Below are 18,363 nucleotides of genomic sequence, written 5' to 3'. Positions count from 1 at the left end.
AATATTGAGGAAGTGATCCTTGGTGTGAGAATAGGCGCATTACAAGTACAGAAGATTGTGCCTGTTTCCATCTCTGAAATGCTGGAGGGCATGGGAGTCACTATATTTCTATAACAATTGACTCAAAATTAACAGCACAAGGAGCAGCAAACAAAGCTACAGAAGGTTTTCAAACTAACTTATAGTTATGTTTTGCTGTTTTAAAAATGAATATGAGCAAGTGAATGAGCCTCTAACATTGTGGGTGATATTATTGTGACCCGTACTAGAGTTACCAGAGTAGATATGGGGACAGAATTGGCATCTTGCAGTGAAGAAGCTTGCAGTGAAGTTCTCTAACTCTACACACTAGAAAACTCCTCTCAAGTCAAGAAAAAGTATTCTGGACATCACAAAAGTAATTACAAACAATGGTTGCAATAGGGCATTTTTTCGTGCAATCAGCTGGAAGTAGAATTAAACCAGTGGTTCCTCAAGGCATTTAATATAGTGTTATATTATCTCTATAAGATCCTTTGATAATGCTTACTTAGAAATCCCATTCAGCAAAGTTCCCTTCAGTTTACAACTTCTGTCCTTTTTATTGTCTCCTGTCCCATGTGGCCACAACAGCATTACTGATGAATAGCCTCTAAACTGACCTTAATCATTTTTCCTGTTCCCAGTGGGGAGACTTTAAATTACTGGTACTTTTTCTTTCATTTCCCCTTTTTATTTTTTATAGCAAAATAGTTACAAATGTGGAAGGATAACACAGAGATGTCAACAAATTCATGGAGGATAAGGCTATCAATAGCTACTAGGCATAATGGCTATATATTGCCTCCAGTATCAGAGGCAGTATTTATGATTAGCATTTATATACCGCTTTTCAGCTAAAAAGCCATCAAGGCAGTGTACAACAATGTAAAACAATAAAACAAGAACATTAAAATGGTAAAAACATTAAACTACACATTTCTAAAAGCTAAATTCAAAAGATGTGTTTTACACCCTTTCTAAAAGTCAAGAGAGTGGGGGCTAATCCTAGTTCTTGAGGGAGCACACTCGTAGTTTGGGAACAATACAGGAGAAAGCCAACAAATGGGCCTCTATGGGTAATGGCTCCCTCAAAAGGGCCTCTCCTGTAGATCTTAACACTCAGGCAGCTTCAGGCAGTCCCTTAGACAGCTAGGTCCTACGCCATTAAGGGCTTTAAAAGTTAAAACCGACACCTTGAACTGCGCCTGGAAAGTAGTTGGCAACGACTGCAGGTGTAATATGGTCCTGCTACCGTGCACTGGATAGCAGTCTACCTGTTGCATTTTGCACCAACTGAAGCTTCCAAACACTCTTCAGGAGTAGCCCCATTACAATAATCTAAACATGATGTAACCAAGGCATGATAACTGTTGCCAAATTAGACCAATTCAGGAAAGGTTGCAGCTGGTGCACCAAATGCAATTGTGCAAATGCACTCCTTGCCACCACCGCCACCTGAAGAGCCAGGGACAGCACAGGATCAAGGAGCACTCCCAAGCTATGGGCTTGATTCTTCAAGGGCAGCATAAGCCCTTCCAGAACAGGTTGAATCCCTCCAAAAACCTCCATCTTGTCTGGGTTTAACTTCAAGTTGTTCACTCTCATCCGGCCCATATCGAATCCAGGTTGGGTTCAAGGGTTTCAATTGCTTCCTTGGTGTTAGGTGACAAAGAACAATAGAGCTGGGTGTCATCAGCATATTGGTGGCACCTTACTTCGAAGCTACACATGTAAATGTTAAACAAAATAGGGGACAAGATATAACCCAATGGCCATGGAGTCGAAGAGTAATCCCCTAGTACCACCTTCTGGACACAGCCCAACAGAAGGGACCCAAACCACTGCATCCCCAGTGCCCAGCTCTGCCAGGCAGTCCAGAAGAATGATATGGTTGATGGTAGTGTAGGCCACCAAGAAGTCCAAGAGAACAAATAGAGTTACAGTCCCCACATCCAGTTCCCGGCATAGGTCATCCACCAAGGCAATCAAAGCAGTCTCAGTCCCACATTCCATCTGAAAGTCCGATTGAAATGGGTCCAGATAATCAGTTTCATCCAGATGCATCAGGAGTTGCAATGCCACCTCCTTCTCAATCACCTTAGCCAAGAATGGTACATTTGAGAGATCTCCCGGGTCAAGGGAAGATTTCCTTAATAAAGGAACACACACACACACACACACACATACACCGCAAAGAGGCATTAATCACTTCCTTTAGCCATGGCATCATTCCCATCTTGGCCCACTTAATTAGCCAAGAAGGGCAAGGGTGGAGTACACAGGTGGTGGCCCTCATTGCTCCAGATACCCTGTCCATATCCTCAGGATCCACAAGCTGAAAAGAATCCAAATCAACTGGACAAGAGGTTGCAGAGATTAGATCACTCTGGCCTGGCCCAGTCCAATATTGGAGTTCAAGTCAGGGCTAATCCAATCAACTTCATCCGCAAAGAATGAAGCAAATTGTTCACAGCAAGCAATATGCTCCTCAATATTAGTTGGTGGGGAACGTGAGCTATTGCATTCATGTCCTGCTTATGGACTTCCCATAGACATCTGGTTGTTTGCTGTGTGAACAGAATGCTGGACTAGATAGGCCTTTGGTCTAATCCAGAACAGCTCTTCTTATGTTCTTAATTTGGGAATGACATCACTGCATTCTCTGTAAAAAGCGACTGATCAAAGATGGCAATTTCAGACTAAACTGCTAGTGTGGATGGTTGGATGACACAGCCTAGTGCTTCCCTTCAAACCAGCTTAAACATTCACAAAAATGGGGCTTGAAGTAAACAACTGAAATAACCAGAAGTGTTTCATGAGCACAGGAAATATTTATGCTTTTCAGACAAAACCGGGGGGGGGGGGGGGGATGACAGAAGGCAACATCATCTTGCTTTCATTCATGGCACTCATACAAAATTTTTCTGCGCTGTTCTTCACAAAGGGCCCCCATCTTGCCTTTAGTACAACTCCGGCTGAACAGAAGTACCCCAGCTATTTTATTTCATCAGTAGTACCCATAATATCCCTGCCCCCTTGCATTTTGTGATAAGAGATTGAAGCTGTTTTATTTTTGTTTAGTTCCACTCAAGAAATGGTAATTGAATGGGCATGGCTAAAAAACATTGCCATCTCTGCACATTTGTTTTAGGGGTTTCAAATGTATATCCAAGTTCAGATTTTCACCTTTGTAGCCCAGTGGGTCAGGGAGTAAAAGCATAAACAGTGCAAAGACCACTGACTCAAGTTTCTAACTGAAAAGAATCACTTGTTTTATTGATACATAGTGCCTTATGCAGCAGGAAGTTAGTTTACATAGAGCAGCCAAATCTTCAGAAAGGTTAGGAAATATCAAGCCTGGAATTCCCATTCTGATTACATTGACTGGTTGTTTTGCCAATTCCAATGCCATTCTTAAACCATATGTATTATTTTACTGATTGCTTTCCTAAAACATTTATATTATTTTCTAAATATGAATGTTTCTATGTCTTTCCAAAGAGTTGGTTGTTGCATTACTGGGGTTGAAGAGCTGCACCCCAGGATAGAGCTCCTCTCACCTTGCCGTACTCCAGCCCCTCTTTTCTCCTCCATCTCATCTCTGCTTGCTCTCCTGTGCTCCTTCCTCCCTCTCTTTGGAATTCTGTGCTCCTTGCTTCTCCTCTCTTTCTGCTAGGACCATGTAAATGGCTTAGGCTCACCAGTTGGTCCCCCACTCTCCCTGAATTAACTGCAGCTGCAGTCCTTGTCAGCCAGCAGATGAGCCAGCCACCATGCCACAGCTGGCCCATGACACCATCATGGACAGCCCACCCTGACCTTCACTGTGAATGGGAAGGAGGATGGCAACGTGGCAATTCCAAGTGGCCATTTGCACCATGGTTTTAGGTTCACATACACCAAGTCATGTACATCTGTATTTCCCTTACTCTCTATAGAAGATCTTCACAAAATGTTGAATGTAATTAAGATGCATTTGGTTGGTTGGTTGATATGTTATCAATTGAAACAAAGTTTTGAACATACATACTTAGTTGCCCATGTTATTTGTACATTTTCATCTATTAACCATGGTCACAAGTTTAGATAGATTTTAACATAATTAGAAATATTCATGGAGGACAAGCTCATCATAGACTACTAGCTGTGTTACTTAATGAAACCTCCATGTTCTAACGCATTATACCTCTCAAGTAACAGACAGTGGAAAGAAGCATCACCCTCATGTCCTGCTTGTAAGCTTCCAGAGGAATCTGGTTGGCCACTGTTGGAAAAAGTATGCTAGGCTAGGAGGACTTCCAGTCTCTTCTACAAAGGCAATTCTCATGTTAAGAGAAGATGGAGCATGCACTAAAAATAATTAGACACTTGGAGCAACTTGGCATATTTCCAGCATATTACTTGGAAGTGTAAACAAAGTAATAGATAAAATGCTGATTTCCCCACTCTGGGTACACTCTCAAACCCAGAAACAATGTTTGCTGAACACCCAGACTCTCATTTGTCTGCCATCAGGGCTGCAGCCAGCTGAGTCCTTTGGTTCAGGCAATGACAATCACTAACCACACTAAACAAAGTAAAAGTAGTCATGGGCAAAAATTGGAATGCTTTTCTCATCTTGCCAGCTGCTTCTGTTGAGCACTTGAAAATTAATAAGGCTTATATCAGAATTAAAAAGCTACTGCCACCATCTGTCTTCCTTAAAACAAAATCACATAAAATGGCTAAACTTTACAAACAATATTTCCAATGTTTAGAGTGGTTTAATGACCTTTAAGCCAACAGAATCCTTCACAAATAACAAGAGCTACAAGAGTTTATTTGCCATTTTAGTTTGTCAAGTTGAAATCCCTACTAGAAGTTTCTGTTTGATCATTTTATCCTTATCCCTCCACATACACTTGACTTCCCTCTTTAATATTTAAGTTTGTTTACATTTCTGTATAACAAAGTCAAAACCTGCCACTAGATGTATAACTAAAAAGTTATCCATCCAATTCACAATGGTTGTTCTTGACACGAAGGGTGTGGGAGAGGAATAGGGGGAAATCCCTCATTAAGTCTCCCCCTTACCATCAACATTATCAAGGTTTCATCAACATATGACTGGAAATGGTCACAATGGGATTTGGCATGTCTTATCAGTCTGTCTGAGGGTGCAGCTGCCAACAGTCTGTACAAAAATAGCTGTGGCACACAAGAGTCACCAGTAGAGGCAAGTGTTCAAGAGTCCTTGCTTCAGATATCACATTACAAATTATTTCACAAGACTATCCCCACTCCCCGTAAAACGGGTGAGAGATTCAACATGGTGTTTGAACCTCTAAGAGAGAATTATGTCATAAGCCACAAACCAAGTTTCATTGTGTTATCTCAATGCTCAGGTGCAATATCATATTACGCTGTGCTGTACACCTTTCTGCCTTTCTCAAAAATAGGTGAAGAACTCAAGGGGGTGTTCGAATCTGAAATGTATAACAGGATTCTGAACATCCACACTTTTAAAGCATGTATCACATAACAGTGCATTCTGCATCTTTTCTCCTGCCCCTGAAAATGGGTGTGGGAGTCAAGCAGGTGATAGAATTTTAAACGGATAACTGTCTGTCCTGGACATATATACAAATTTCAGTTCAAGGTCTCAGTATTCAATGGAAATATCTTACAAACAAACAAAATGCCAAACTGGATGAGTTAAACCAAGGACCTCATTTAAAGGCATAAATTCTATTATTAATCCACACTCTTTTTAAAATGCTTACATTTATTCTTCCACTTTAAAAAACACACCAATGTATTTCAGGATACCTTAAAACATTGTGCCACAGCTGTTTTCTGTTGTGACAGCCGTCCTAACCCTTTATATTGTAGGTACAGCTTCCAACACAGCTTCAGGCTTTGAGAACCATGAAATAAACAGAAGCCCCCTCCTCACCTTCAAATCTTCATTCCCTGACTATGTGGAGCAGGAAGGGGGACTGGATTTAATGGCCCTGACCCTAGCCTCCACATGTTCAGCCCAACGTATGGGATGCCCCAACCTCACACATTCAGTCACAGAAGTGTACATGCCATTGTGAACCCTGATCACGTGAAAGGCCTAGGCCAGGAAAGGGCAAGTTGTGGCCCTCCAGATGTTTTGGCCTAAAATTCCCATCATTGCTGACCACTGTCTCTGCTAGCTAGGGCAGATGGTAGTTGTAGGCCAAAACTTTTGGACAGCCAAAAGTTGCCCAGCCCTGGCTTAAGCAGATAAAGTTGAGCATACATAAAGCCCCACTCACATCTTCCACTGAATACATGAAGGCCAAGGCCAGGAGTAATGACCCAGCTCCCGACTCCATATGTTCAGTGAACATAACAATATGGAGGTGAAAATATGACTACAGACAGGCATCCAAAATTCCATGAAGCTCAGCTTTATTCAGAACATAGTAAACTCTCTGAATGGCTACCTTCTCCCATAACAGCCTGGCCAAATGTTTCATTCTTATCAGAGGCCCTTCTCCAAGTCTTCCTTCTGGCTAGGCAGGTAGTGCCAGAGAGAGGCCTTTTCAATTGTGGTGCCCTACATGTGGAATGCTCTTCTGAGGGATGCTCTCTTGGCACAAATCTGATTCCTTTTGACACCAGGCAAAGTAAATACATTTCAGATATGTATTTGTTTGAAGCGTTCTCTCTTCATCTCTCATCCCTGCTCTTCAACTGAAAATATTCCCAGAGCCGCTTTCAAGGATCAATAATAAGACCATGCCTGTCCTCAGAGTTATACTCTAACAGATATCTCAAAATAAGGTCTCCCAAATGTTGAGCCTTACTGTTCGATTTTGGTTTATAATCGCTCCTGAATGGTTTTTCCTCCTCTAACTATTTCTTCGCTATTTGCATGCCTCATTAAACTCTGGTGTTCAGTGAGCTAGACTGGTGTGAAACTACATACAAACACAGGAAGTTGCCTTATACAGGGTCAGACCACCATTGGCCCACCTAGCTCAGAATTATCTACTGCGCTGGCAGGCTTCAGACAGGGACCTTTCCCAGCCAGATCTGGAGATGCCAGGGACTGAACCTTGGATCTTCTGCATGCACAGCATGTGAGCCCAAGAAGCCAGGAACTCAACCCTATCCTTTTAAAACTCAGAACCGTGATAAGTGTGCTACTCCCAAGCACTCAGCAAAGAGTCTATTTCACTCCGAGTTCGTGTGTCAGACTTTATTCCCATACTACTTTTTTGTATGTAAGAAGCTCCTTTTAGATGCCCACGTTTTTTCCACTGACAAAATGATGTGTTTTATCAACCAAATCATTCAACTGACCATAGAATAAGCATGCTTCAGAATTCTGTCAGTTCCTTGAAATGTCACATGCCATTATTCCTCCTCACTCCTTTTCTGCACTAATTCTCAACAAATGAAAGAAGCCAGATGCTAAGAGTTTCTTTGGCCCAGCACTCTAAACATAAGGACCACATCTAATTGAAGAAAGTTGAAAGCCTGTATGCCAAATGCAGAGGGGTGTAGCTTAGAGAGACTATAAGCCTCAGCAGAACATTACATCAGTCATCAGTTTGCCAGAAATGATGAAACCAAGCTCCCACACTCCCATCCTCCACCACAAAAATATTTGGAAAAGTCACTGCATGCCTAGTTTTGTTAACAAAGCTTTCTTATCCATTTAGCTGGAGGGAAATCTTAATGAGTTTGGGACTAGTTTCACTAGAATGCCCCTTCAGACTGTCTTTCTAACAGACCTTCTTGCTATCACAGAACATATACATTAATGTATGTTTTCAGACCATAATTCACAATTGGCACAATTCTCCTTAAATCACTTCACAGAAAATAAAATGAAAATTAATCCCGCTGAACCACCAATCAAGCAGTGCAAGATGATTATTTGTTTATTTAAAGTATTTTTAGACCACCTTTACGTAGTGTACAAGATTTTTTAAAAACATACAAAACAGATATAATAAAATTCAGTAACTACATATTAATGAAGTCTTAATTAAAAGTCCAATAAAAATGGTTATTGATAAAAAAAAAAAACCACACCAAATTTACCTAGAACCACCAGCCCAAGAACTTACAGAAAAGCCAGGAAAAACAGGTGAGTCTGCAGAACTTTTCTAAAGACTTGCAATGAAGAGGGCTCAGGAACCCCCAATGGAACCTGATTCCAGAGGTGCGGGGCCACCACTGAAAAGGCCTTATCCCCTATACTCACCAGCCTATCCACCCTTGACAGCAGGCAAATGATAAAAACCTCGGCTGATGACATCAGCACAGGGACAGGCTGGAAAAGGAAAAGGCAGTCTTTCAAGTAACTTGCACTCAAGATCTTGGGTCCTTCAAGTAATTTGGGCCCCAAGCCTTAAAATTAAAACCAGCACTTTAAATTGGGCTCAGAAATGTACTGGCAGTCATTGCAGCTGGCACAGTATCAGAGTCACATGAGCTGACTGCCTAATCCCCACCAATATCCAGGCAGAGGAATTCTGTACCAGCTGAAGTTACGAAACTGTCTTTAAAGATGCAGTGCATAACAGCAGGCCAGCTTGCTGGATGTCGCCAGAACATGAATAACCAAGGCAAGAGCCTCCCTTTCCAGACAGGGTTGCAACTAGAGATGGACAGACTCACTTCTGTCCGTCCTCACTGAACCGCCCCTGCTGCCCGCCCCCACTCAGCACTGGATAGCTCAGCAAATGCTCAGCAGCCACCTGTCCCCTTAGTGAGCTGCCGTTTTGCATAAAACCAGTGGCTCGAGGTTTTCCAGGAATGTAGTGTTGCGTAAATGGCGCCTCTACAGCCACCATTTACACAACATTACATTGCTGGAAAGCCCCGAGCTGCCATTTTACATAAAACAGCAGCTCACTAAGGTGACGGGCAGCTGCTGGGCACTCACAGACCACACGGCACTTGGTGAACAGGCCCAGTAAAGGCGTCGCAGCTCAGCAAGAAGGGTCCAGGAGGGAGAGCAGCGGGAAGTCTGCCAGACTCCGCCCCGCCGACTCCGGCAACATCCCAAATGCAACTGGTGCACCAGCCTAAGTTGGTAAAAAGTACTTTCAGCCACAGTCACCACTTGAGCTTCCCTAGTCAGCCTTGGTCTTTCAGGGGGAATTCAACCTCATCTAAGACCAGATGAAATCCTCTATCTAGATTAGCCTGTTTCCTTACCCACAGTACTTCCATCTTGTCTGGACACCAGTTCAGGCATTCAAGTGTCTTCATAGGATCATTAGATGGAACAAGAGGTAGAGAGGAGTGTCATCTGCAATCTTCAGCCCAAACCTCCAAATGACTTGGCCCACAGTTTAATCTAGATTCTGAAAAGCACAGGGGACAAGATGGAACCTTGCGGCGTTCCCTAAGCCAATCACTATGGGGTGGAGCAGAAGTCCTCAAGCACTACCTTCCAAGACTGTTCATCAAGGAACAGCCAGAACTACCATAACATAATGTCTCCTATGCCCAACCTTGATAAACAATCCAGAAAGATACTATGGTCAATAGTATTGAAAGCTGCCGATAGGTCCAGAAAAACCAACAGGGTCGCACTCCCCCATCCATTCCCAAGCATGCCATCCACCAGGGTAACCAAGGCTGTTTCCATCCCAATACGGCACCTGAAGCTGGATGAGAACAGATCGAAAGATCATCATCCAACACTATCTAGAATTGAGAAGTTACCACATGTTCCAACACTTTGCCCAAGAATGGAGAATTTGACACAGGGTGGTAATTACCAGAAACCAATGGATCTGAACTAGGTTTCTTCAATAGTGGTCTCATCACTGCTTCCTTTAAGTGAGTAGGGACCACCCCTTCCCTCAAGCCCAGCTCTGGCAAGGGTCCAGAGAGCAAGTGGTAGGCCTTAATCTTTCAAGTAGTTTGTCCACATCATCCAGCTGTACAAGCTGAAAGTTATCCATGATAACATAACTAGCTGGCACTCTGGTCACATCCTGCTCCGGCTCATCAGTTTCCTGTTGCAGACCATCAAATTTGGTCTACCAACCCTGCAGAGGTCACAGGCAGCTTGAAGGTCAAAACTGATCAGGTAGTAATTTGTCCATGCCAACAGAGTCATTAATAACTCCTCCACCACCAGATAATTATCTGCTAGTCCAGTACAGAAAAGCAAATCTAACATATATTCTGCCACATGTGTTGGGCCAGATACTAACGGATACTAATCTCTGTTAGTATCTAGCCCAACACATGACTGATACAGAGGCAATGAATTCCGGAGCTGCCCATGTCAATGCAGCCTCGGCATGAATATTAAAGTCCCCCAAGACCAACCTTAGAGTCCTCAGCACCAACACTTGAGACCACATCCATCAGCTAAGGCAAGGAGATTGATAGGCAGCCAGGTAGTTGATACACCAACAGAATCCCAATCCTGTCTTGAGATCTCAACACCAAGTACAAATATTCAGTGCTGGCAGACTGCTGGACTAGGTACAAGATGAGGGAGATGGATTCCCTATAAACCAGAGCTACTCATCCTCCCCACCCCTCAGCCCAAGCTTGGTGGTATACCCCAAACCCTGGTGGACAAATTTGGGAGAGCTCAACCCCTCCATTTATGTGCTTCAGTTTCCCCATTCTGTGGTATGGGCTGCTGGAGATTCAAAAGACTGCTCATTCTCTGGTGACCCTTTGACTCTACCCAACTAGCCCCAGTGGGCACCACTGTACGCTTAAGTGTTCTTAAAGTCATTCCGAGGGAGGAGAATGGAGACAAAACCAGAATTAACTGGCTCCTCCTGCTGTTGACTTTTGCTCTGCCTACCATTGGCCACCGTGCCATACACTCTCCCAGTTCCAACAGGCACCAGCTGCCACTGGCCATTCCAAGCAGCACTCCAACAACCACCTCATTGTTTCTATCCAAATCCCAGAACTGCACATGCTTACACATCTTGCAGCAAACAGATCTGAGACCCCACCTCTGCAGATGAATTGTCCATTCAGGGAATCACCAACAGTCATTACGGGAACATTCTTCTGTCAAAGGCTGTGACCGCTCATTCACAGTGAGCAGGCCACCCAAACTTACAACAGTACAAATTATTGTCAACGAGTGTCAGTTTATTCCTTACTTCCAGATAAGCTATTCAAGTAGTCTGGAAATCAAGGGCCATGAAAGCATTTCTCAAGGAGCTGTATGTTGATTCGCACATATAAGATGCTAATACATGGTGTTCTTTTAAAGGGCAGAACCAGCAAGAAAAATGCATATTTTAAATATGTTCCATATCATTTAGGATAGCCCTTTCTTTTAATCCGCTCTTAATTTATTTCTTATCTCTATTAATGTCCATCACCCTCAAATTATCTAGAAGTAGCCCATTATTTGACATAATGCTTTCACGCCCCTGGACCCAACTATTTAGCAAGTAGGTCCAAATAACACTTATTTGGTTAAAAAAACAAAACCTTCCACCTGCTATAACTACAACCAACATGAAAGCAAAGGCTCTATACACCTAAGATTTAATAAACTGCAACCCTATTTCAACTCTCAACATCACTTCCTGTACAAGAAGTGAAAACTGCAGCACAGACCCCCAAAGATCATTTTGCCTCATCTCAAATGGGGACACACACCACTGGATTGCATCCAATGGGTTCTACCCAATGTTACTCTAACATAAGTCCCATTCATTGCAATGGGTCTATTCTAACCAGAACTAACATTGGATACAACCCATGTCCCATACTACAGGCCCATAATACATTTAAGGGCCAATCTTCCCTGCAAAGTTCTTTAAAGTGGGGGGAACTAGATTACCTCCCTTCGAATGAACAAACTTCTGTTTTGAGAGCTTGGAACCTTGTCTTTTTCAAATGCTTGCCCGGATTCTCCCCACCCCCGCCCACTTAAGTACAATACGAAGATATTATAGAAGTCTTGCTTTTCTGCCCAATAGTACCATTATTGATCTATTACGTATGAGCCTTTGATTAGTCTTGAAATATATGAATATTCATTTTGATATAATTCAGCAGCAGATACTCCTATTTACAAACCCCCTGAAAATCCCCAACAAATTATCACATTAGTGTCTGTGTTGTAGAAAATAAGAGAGAGCTTAGAAATGGGAGCTGAAAAAATATTGTGGACCCCCACAAGTCCTCAATGCAGTTACTGACATAAAATTGAACAGAAAGACAGGGCTGTCTTTTGGCTCTTTAATTCTCCTAGTGGTAGCAATAATTTGGCCATTCACACCTACCTTTATCTTTATGGATATCAGTAGGTAACAGTAAACACCAAAGCCAATCTTTGCTTACCAAGCCAAAGGCAAATCTGCAGTGTTGTCTAGTTTTAGCTGCACAATTTGAAATTAATCATTTAGAGAACAACATTGTACAGTAAAGCTTTTCTTCTTCAGAAGCCCCCTGTTCTTCTGCTATTAGTTGCTGGTCTTCTGCCTTATCCTCTCTACCTTAAATAAATATGAGTTTATATATTGAAGGCAATGTCTAATAAACTAACAGGTTGATAGTGTTTGACTCCTCCTTGCATCCTTTTTTGACTGGATTGGCACCACAATACTAGCTTCTCATCTTCAAGGATCCACACATTTTGATAACTAGCCAAAATTTTTGCCTACTGCTGCCTCTGACCCTCCCCCAAGAACTAGGGGTTTTGTCTATGACCTCACGCTGAGCTTTGAATACAATCCAAGTACCTCTCTCCAAGTCCCAGCAGAACTGTGGTGAAAACCCATGTCCCCCTCTCTAGTTCTGAGCAGATTTTCAGATTCAGCTCTGGTTAAGTCTAGGCCAAGTCATACCTGAAAATAATTCTTCTAAACTTTGGGCTACGGTGGAGGACGCTGCAGAAGGACTACGGCAAAAGGAGGACTACTTTGCCAAAGGAGGCCCAGCACAAGATCAGGGAGCGCCTCTGCCCTTCTCTGGAGCCCAAGAGCCGCTTCCCTTCTCTGGAGCCCAAGAGCCTCGGCCCTTCTCTGTGATCTCTCTCTGTCTCTGTCTCTCTCTCTGTCCTTGTGCTTACTTCAGAGGCACTAGGAAGGCAGCAAGTTGTCTCACTGTTTTCCAAGCGTTCCCAAGGCTCAGTGGGAGGTCAGCGAGAGAGCCTACCCTTCTCCAGACTCCAGAGATGGATGGTGGCTCCTGCCAGATTAAGAAGCATGCTTGCCAGTGGCAAGCGTATTTGGGGACTCTTGCCAATCCTTTGGGGATTTTACCTCTATTTCTAATAAAAGAAAATGAGCTAACAAGGATTGAGGGCCACCATTTTAAATTTTGGTTAAAGACCTTTACTAGGAACCTATCTTCTCCTGGCATCATATTATTGGGCACTGTTACAATTAACTTCCAGATTTCACTTACTGTTACAAGAGCCCAGATGGATAAATCCTCCAGCTCAGACAGTTGAGTGAACAGATGTCAGTGCCATTTGATCACTGTGGGTGGCTACCAAAAAAATCTTGGCAAAGTAGCCCTTCCAGCAGTCTACACTTCAATAGAAAAAGTAGTCTCCTGCGAGCCAAATGAAGCCATAGTTCCACATTTAGTGGAATTGTATTCAAATATGGTTTGCCCTAGATTTAACCAGAGCAGAACCCCAAAAATACGCTTCTCCTTTTTGACAAGCCTTTATGATTGATCAGCCACTGTTGTAACTGTGATGCTTCTTTCCCAGAAGGTAAAAAGATAGAAGAGAAATTATTAAAGGATATTGAAAGGCAGTAGCAAAGATGCAATGAATCTAGCTTAGTTCCTTATTGACAGATATCACTGCCAGTTGCCAAGAATTTTGGACATCATCCCTCCCGTTGCAAAAAATAATAAAATTATCTTCTCTTGCATATCTGTTGAGCCTACTTAGGATCATATGTTGTCTTTTTTACTCCTTTTTAGATGTTAAAACCGAAAGGTTACAGCATTTGGTGCCCAGTGCTACATCATCAGAATCACATTTCTAGAAAACATCAGAATTAGCATATGCTGTCAGATTACACAGGGGAGGGGAGAGAATTGGAGCAGACTTATAGTACAGAAAGTGTTAGGATAATAATGATTTGATCAACATAACGTGTTATGCTTTTTCTATCAATATTTTTATATATTTCCACGGAGAACAAAATTATTGAAGAACACTGGGGAAACAAAAATAATTTCCCAGTGTGGAGGAGGAAAACCCAAAGCAGCAATATAAAGCCAAATAGATAAATAAATAAAATTACCGATAAATAAAGTATAGATAAACAAATAAAATTACAGAATTTCTCAAAGAGCAGCTCAAACATATAATCAGCATTTGGGGTCCACTTTTTTTTCCTTTTGGAAAATATTAATAATAAAAAACAACAGGACAAGAGCTCCCATTAAGTCTTCTGGACATTTTGCTAGAATATATTTTCAAATGACATAAAGAAGGAAACTATTGACTATAGGGATGGCGGAGAATTTCTCCCCGAAACTTCGGGGGGCCGAGCGCCAACGTGTTCGGCCCCCCGAACAAGTTTCGGGGAGAAATCCTCCGCCCCACCCGCCCCCGCCCCCCCACCGGGACGGGACTTACCTTCCCTGAATGTCCCTCCCGGCGGCGGGTCCGGCTGGCGGTTCGTCCGGTGTTCGAGCAGGGCGGGAGCGGCAGCCGGTCTTTCGACTGGCTGCCGCCCCCGCCATTGCAATGAAAGAAAAAAAAAAAACACGTCCCCTGATAGGCTACATGACGATTCACGTAGCCTATCACGGCAAGATTTGCAAAGTCAGCCGTGATAGGCTACGTGAATCGTCACGTAGCCTATCACGGGTGACTTTAAAAAAAAAAAGTGTGTACGGATAATGGCGGCCCCCATAGGGAGCCGCCATTCCCGTTCCTTATTTGGTCGCTGTAGTCTACGTCAATGTTTACATAGACTACGGCGAAAATAAGGGCAACGCTATTTGCGTTGCCCTTATTTTCGCCGTAGTCTACGTAAACATTGACGTAGACTACAGCAACTAAATAAGGAACGCGAATGGCGGCTCCCTATGGGGGCCGCCATTCGCGTACGCGCTTTTTTTTTTTTTTTAAAGTCACCCGTGATAGGCTACGTGACGATTCACGTAGCCTATCACGGCTGACTTTCCAGATCTAGCCGTGATAGGCTACGTGAATCGTCACGTAGCCTATCAGGGGACGTTGTTTTTTGTTTTTTTTTACTTTCGTGTTCGCGGCCGGGCGAGGCGGGAAGCCTCCTCCCCGGCCTGAATTTCGGCCGGGCGAGGCGGGAAGCCTCCCCCCCCGGCCTGAATTTCGGCCGGGCGAGGCGGGAAGCCTCCCCCCCCCGGCCTGAACTTCGCGGGGGGAGCAGCGAAGCGCTCCCCCCCACCGCGAAAAAGCTGCGAGAAAAGGTAAGTGACTTTCGTTCACCCCTAATTGACTAATGTGTTAATGACAGAGAGAGCACCCAAGTGGAAAACAGATGCTTTATCTATTAAAGACTGGCTAAGAATGGAATGTCTTACTGATGATGGAACTTACACACCAATAATATTTTAAGGAAGAAAAAACTAGAACCAGTGTTAGAACTTTTAGAACTGTATCTACAGATATTCTACTTTGTTGCCTTCTTTCTTAACTTGAAGGTATATTCACTGTAATATTTTTACACAACCTTTTCCATTAGTAATGTTTCCCTGTACAGTTCTTTGCTTTTTTAATGGGCAAACTTAATTCAGAGGAACAAATGGGATGTGAGATTGTATGAGTTCCTGTTCTGCTAACATTAGATTGAGACAGTCTCACTTTCAACAGAGATTACAGGTTTTATGCACACTACAGAAACATAGTTGGTAATTATCCTCCATTTTTGTAGGCTGTGCCATTTGTATATTCTAGATTCAATGATCAAAAAGCCTGTCACTTTAAGATGGAGTTAAGGCTATCTAATGTTAGCTTCACAACGCCAGGAAATCAGAAGCTAAGCCTAACACCTTAACAGACATGCCCTGTGATCACTAATGATGTTGTGCAATGTCACAAATTGTGCTTGTTTAAACTTACTTTTCATTCACCCATACTTTCCTTTGGTGTTTCAGGCTCAAATCCAGATGGGGAGAACAGAGTATCTGGGACCAGCAAAAATGACCCAATACAGGACGTATTGCGTTATAAAGCATCTAAGCCTTACTGTATTGCTAGAACAATGCTTTTGTGAGTTGAATCATGCCTGTTTGTTGCTTGTAAGCAAGCACGACTTCTGACAATGCAAAACATTATTGCTGATCATGGGGCATGTTTGTTAAGGCATCAGCCTTAGCGTCCAATTTCCTGGCTTTGTGATGCTTGAGCAAATATGAGATAGCCTTAACTCTGGTCTTAAATAGGCAGGTTTTTAAATCACTGGATTTCCCTGGTTCTTAGAAAGGAAGTGTTGCAAAAACACAAACTACAAAACAAAATGTAAACCAGTAATTATCTGGATATATCCATACAAATGAACAGATATGTCCCTCTTTGTTCAGAAAGGGATACTTGTGAGAAAGCCTGCACAGATTTCAGCAGAGTTTTTCATTTTCCGTTCTCTTCATCTGTCAGGCAGAATGACTCCCTCAGCCCTCAAAATTACCTCACTCTTGTCTCAGTTGAGTTTCCTGCTGCCCCTTCCCCACTATCAGGATGCTGACAGGAGTACTACACTCGGCATGCTTGTCTTATGTGAAGCATCAGGATTCTAAAATCTTGGGGAGAGGTTCCATGGATAAAGGAAGCTCCCATTTGCAGACAGTTGCATGTTTCCTTTACCTATCATGTAGAAAGATCATGGATCAGGGCTCTTGTGCTCTCTTTCTGCTTTAAGAAAGATGGCCCCCAATCCTTCTGCTTCCCCACCTTGGCATTCCATCCCCCCACCACACCTCATTCCCTGAGGATCAAACTACATGCTACTTTAAAGATGGAGCTAGGGTTTTTTTTGTTTACTCAAAAGTAACTCACATGGGGCCTGATGTGGATCAGGACCCTTCTGCCCTACACCTGCGACATACATTACATTAAATTTTACTGAATTCTAACATGCAATGAACACTACCGTATTACTTGTCCAATTACAAACACGCGTCCAGCTGTAACAAACCCTAGACAAGAAAGGACAAACAGACTGGTTTGTCTTTCTCCTCCAGTCTTCCTCCTCCTCCTTTTATCTACAGATCTGGGAAGGAATCTGGCTAGACACACACACACGCACACGCTCGCCTCGTAACATAACCCATCGCCTGCGGCATATCTTCATACAGAAGCCCACGCATCTGCTCACGAGCACTGGAGTTTTGAGTTCGCTGCGCTAAATCTGCAACTTACTTTCGCTATTGATTTGCTGCGCGCTGAGAAGCGCCGTCCGGAGCGCCGTTCACGCCGTCGCCCAGGTCACATCCCCGCACCGGCCACCCTTCAAAGCGCCCCGCCAGCCGCCCAGGGCAAGGGGCGGGCGGGGCCTCGGGCCTGGAGAGCGAAGTGTCGCCCGGGCCAGGGCCGTTACATGATGCAATCGCTCCGTGGGGCAGAAAGGCAAGACGTGGGCGCGTCTTCGCTGGGGCTCTCTCGCTGCTCGCCCCGCAGAGCCTGAGCGCCCAAGCGGGCAGCCGTCGAGCCGCACACGCTCTCGCCCGCGCCCGCCGCCTCCGCCAGGCTCAGGGCCTGGCCAAGCGCGAGGGCGGGGGACCGGGGGCGGCCGGGGCGGCGAGGGGCCGCCTTTGTCTCGGCGCTCGGGGCGCCCACGCAGCAGCTCCTCCAGCAGCGGGGTCCGGAGAGGCGAAAGGCGCGCGAGCTCTTACCTGGCGCCCGCCTCGTGCCGCAGCTCCAGCCCAGGGCGGCGCGGAGGGGAACGAGGCGCCCGCGCTCCCTGCCTCTCCCACTCTGGGTCGGGGAGCGGGAACAAAACGCCCCCCCCCCGAGTGGCGGCGGCGCGAGCCAATGGGCAAGCAAAAGGAGCGGGGAGGGCGGGGCCGCGAGAACAAAGGAGGGAGGGGGCAGCCCTGAAGAAACGCGGGCGGGCGAGCCCGCCGCCCTCCCCGGCTGCGCCGATGCCGGGGAGCGCGCGAGGCTCCGGGCGCTGGCTGGGGTGCAGCAGCCCCAGGGCAGCAGGCGGCGCATCGCGACCCCAGCGGCGGGGGCTTCGGGCGGGGGGAGGCAAGCGCGGCTCATCCTGGGATCGGAAAGGGATCCCGGGTCGGAGCCGGCGGGCTGCGGCTCCGCTGGCTGCCGCCACCCGAAGTTGAGGCGAGGCCCGGCCCGGCCCGGCCGTCGGCGCGAGCCCGAGAGGCCGGGGTCCCTTCGGCCGCGCGAGTCGGGGGCGCAAAGCG

General features: G+C 44.8%; 1 protein-coding gene across 6 annotated transcripts in view; it reads right to left on the bottom strand.

Moving 5' to 3' along the window:
• Positions 1–17,919, bottom strand: part of AFAP1 (actin filament associated protein 1) — an 82,268-nt gene extending 64,349 nt beyond the window's left edge. For 3 of the 6 annotated variants that reach the window (XM_084850775.1, XM_084850773.1, XM_084850777.1), the window contains exon 1: positions 17,363–17,919. The gene's annotated coding sequence lies outside the window, so the exon portion shown is untranslated. The remainder of the gene's footprint in view (positions 1–17,362) is intronic. The other 3 variants (XM_084850774.1, XM_084850772.1, XM_084850776.1) reach the window with 1 other exon arrangement.
• Between the last annotated feature and the right edge of the window lie 444 nt (positions 17,920–18,363).

Source organism: Heloderma suspectum, chromosome 4 (assembly GCF_057233095.1).
Source record: "Heloderma suspectum isolate Gila_16-S chromosome 4, 16-S_ref, whole genome shotgun sequence".
Taxonomy (NCBI): Eukaryota; Metazoa; Chordata; class Lepidosauria; order Squamata; family Helodermatidae; genus Heloderma; species Heloderma suspectum.
Note: the sequence above shows the minus strand (reverse complement) of the source record. Positions and strands in the feature narration are given on the sequence as shown.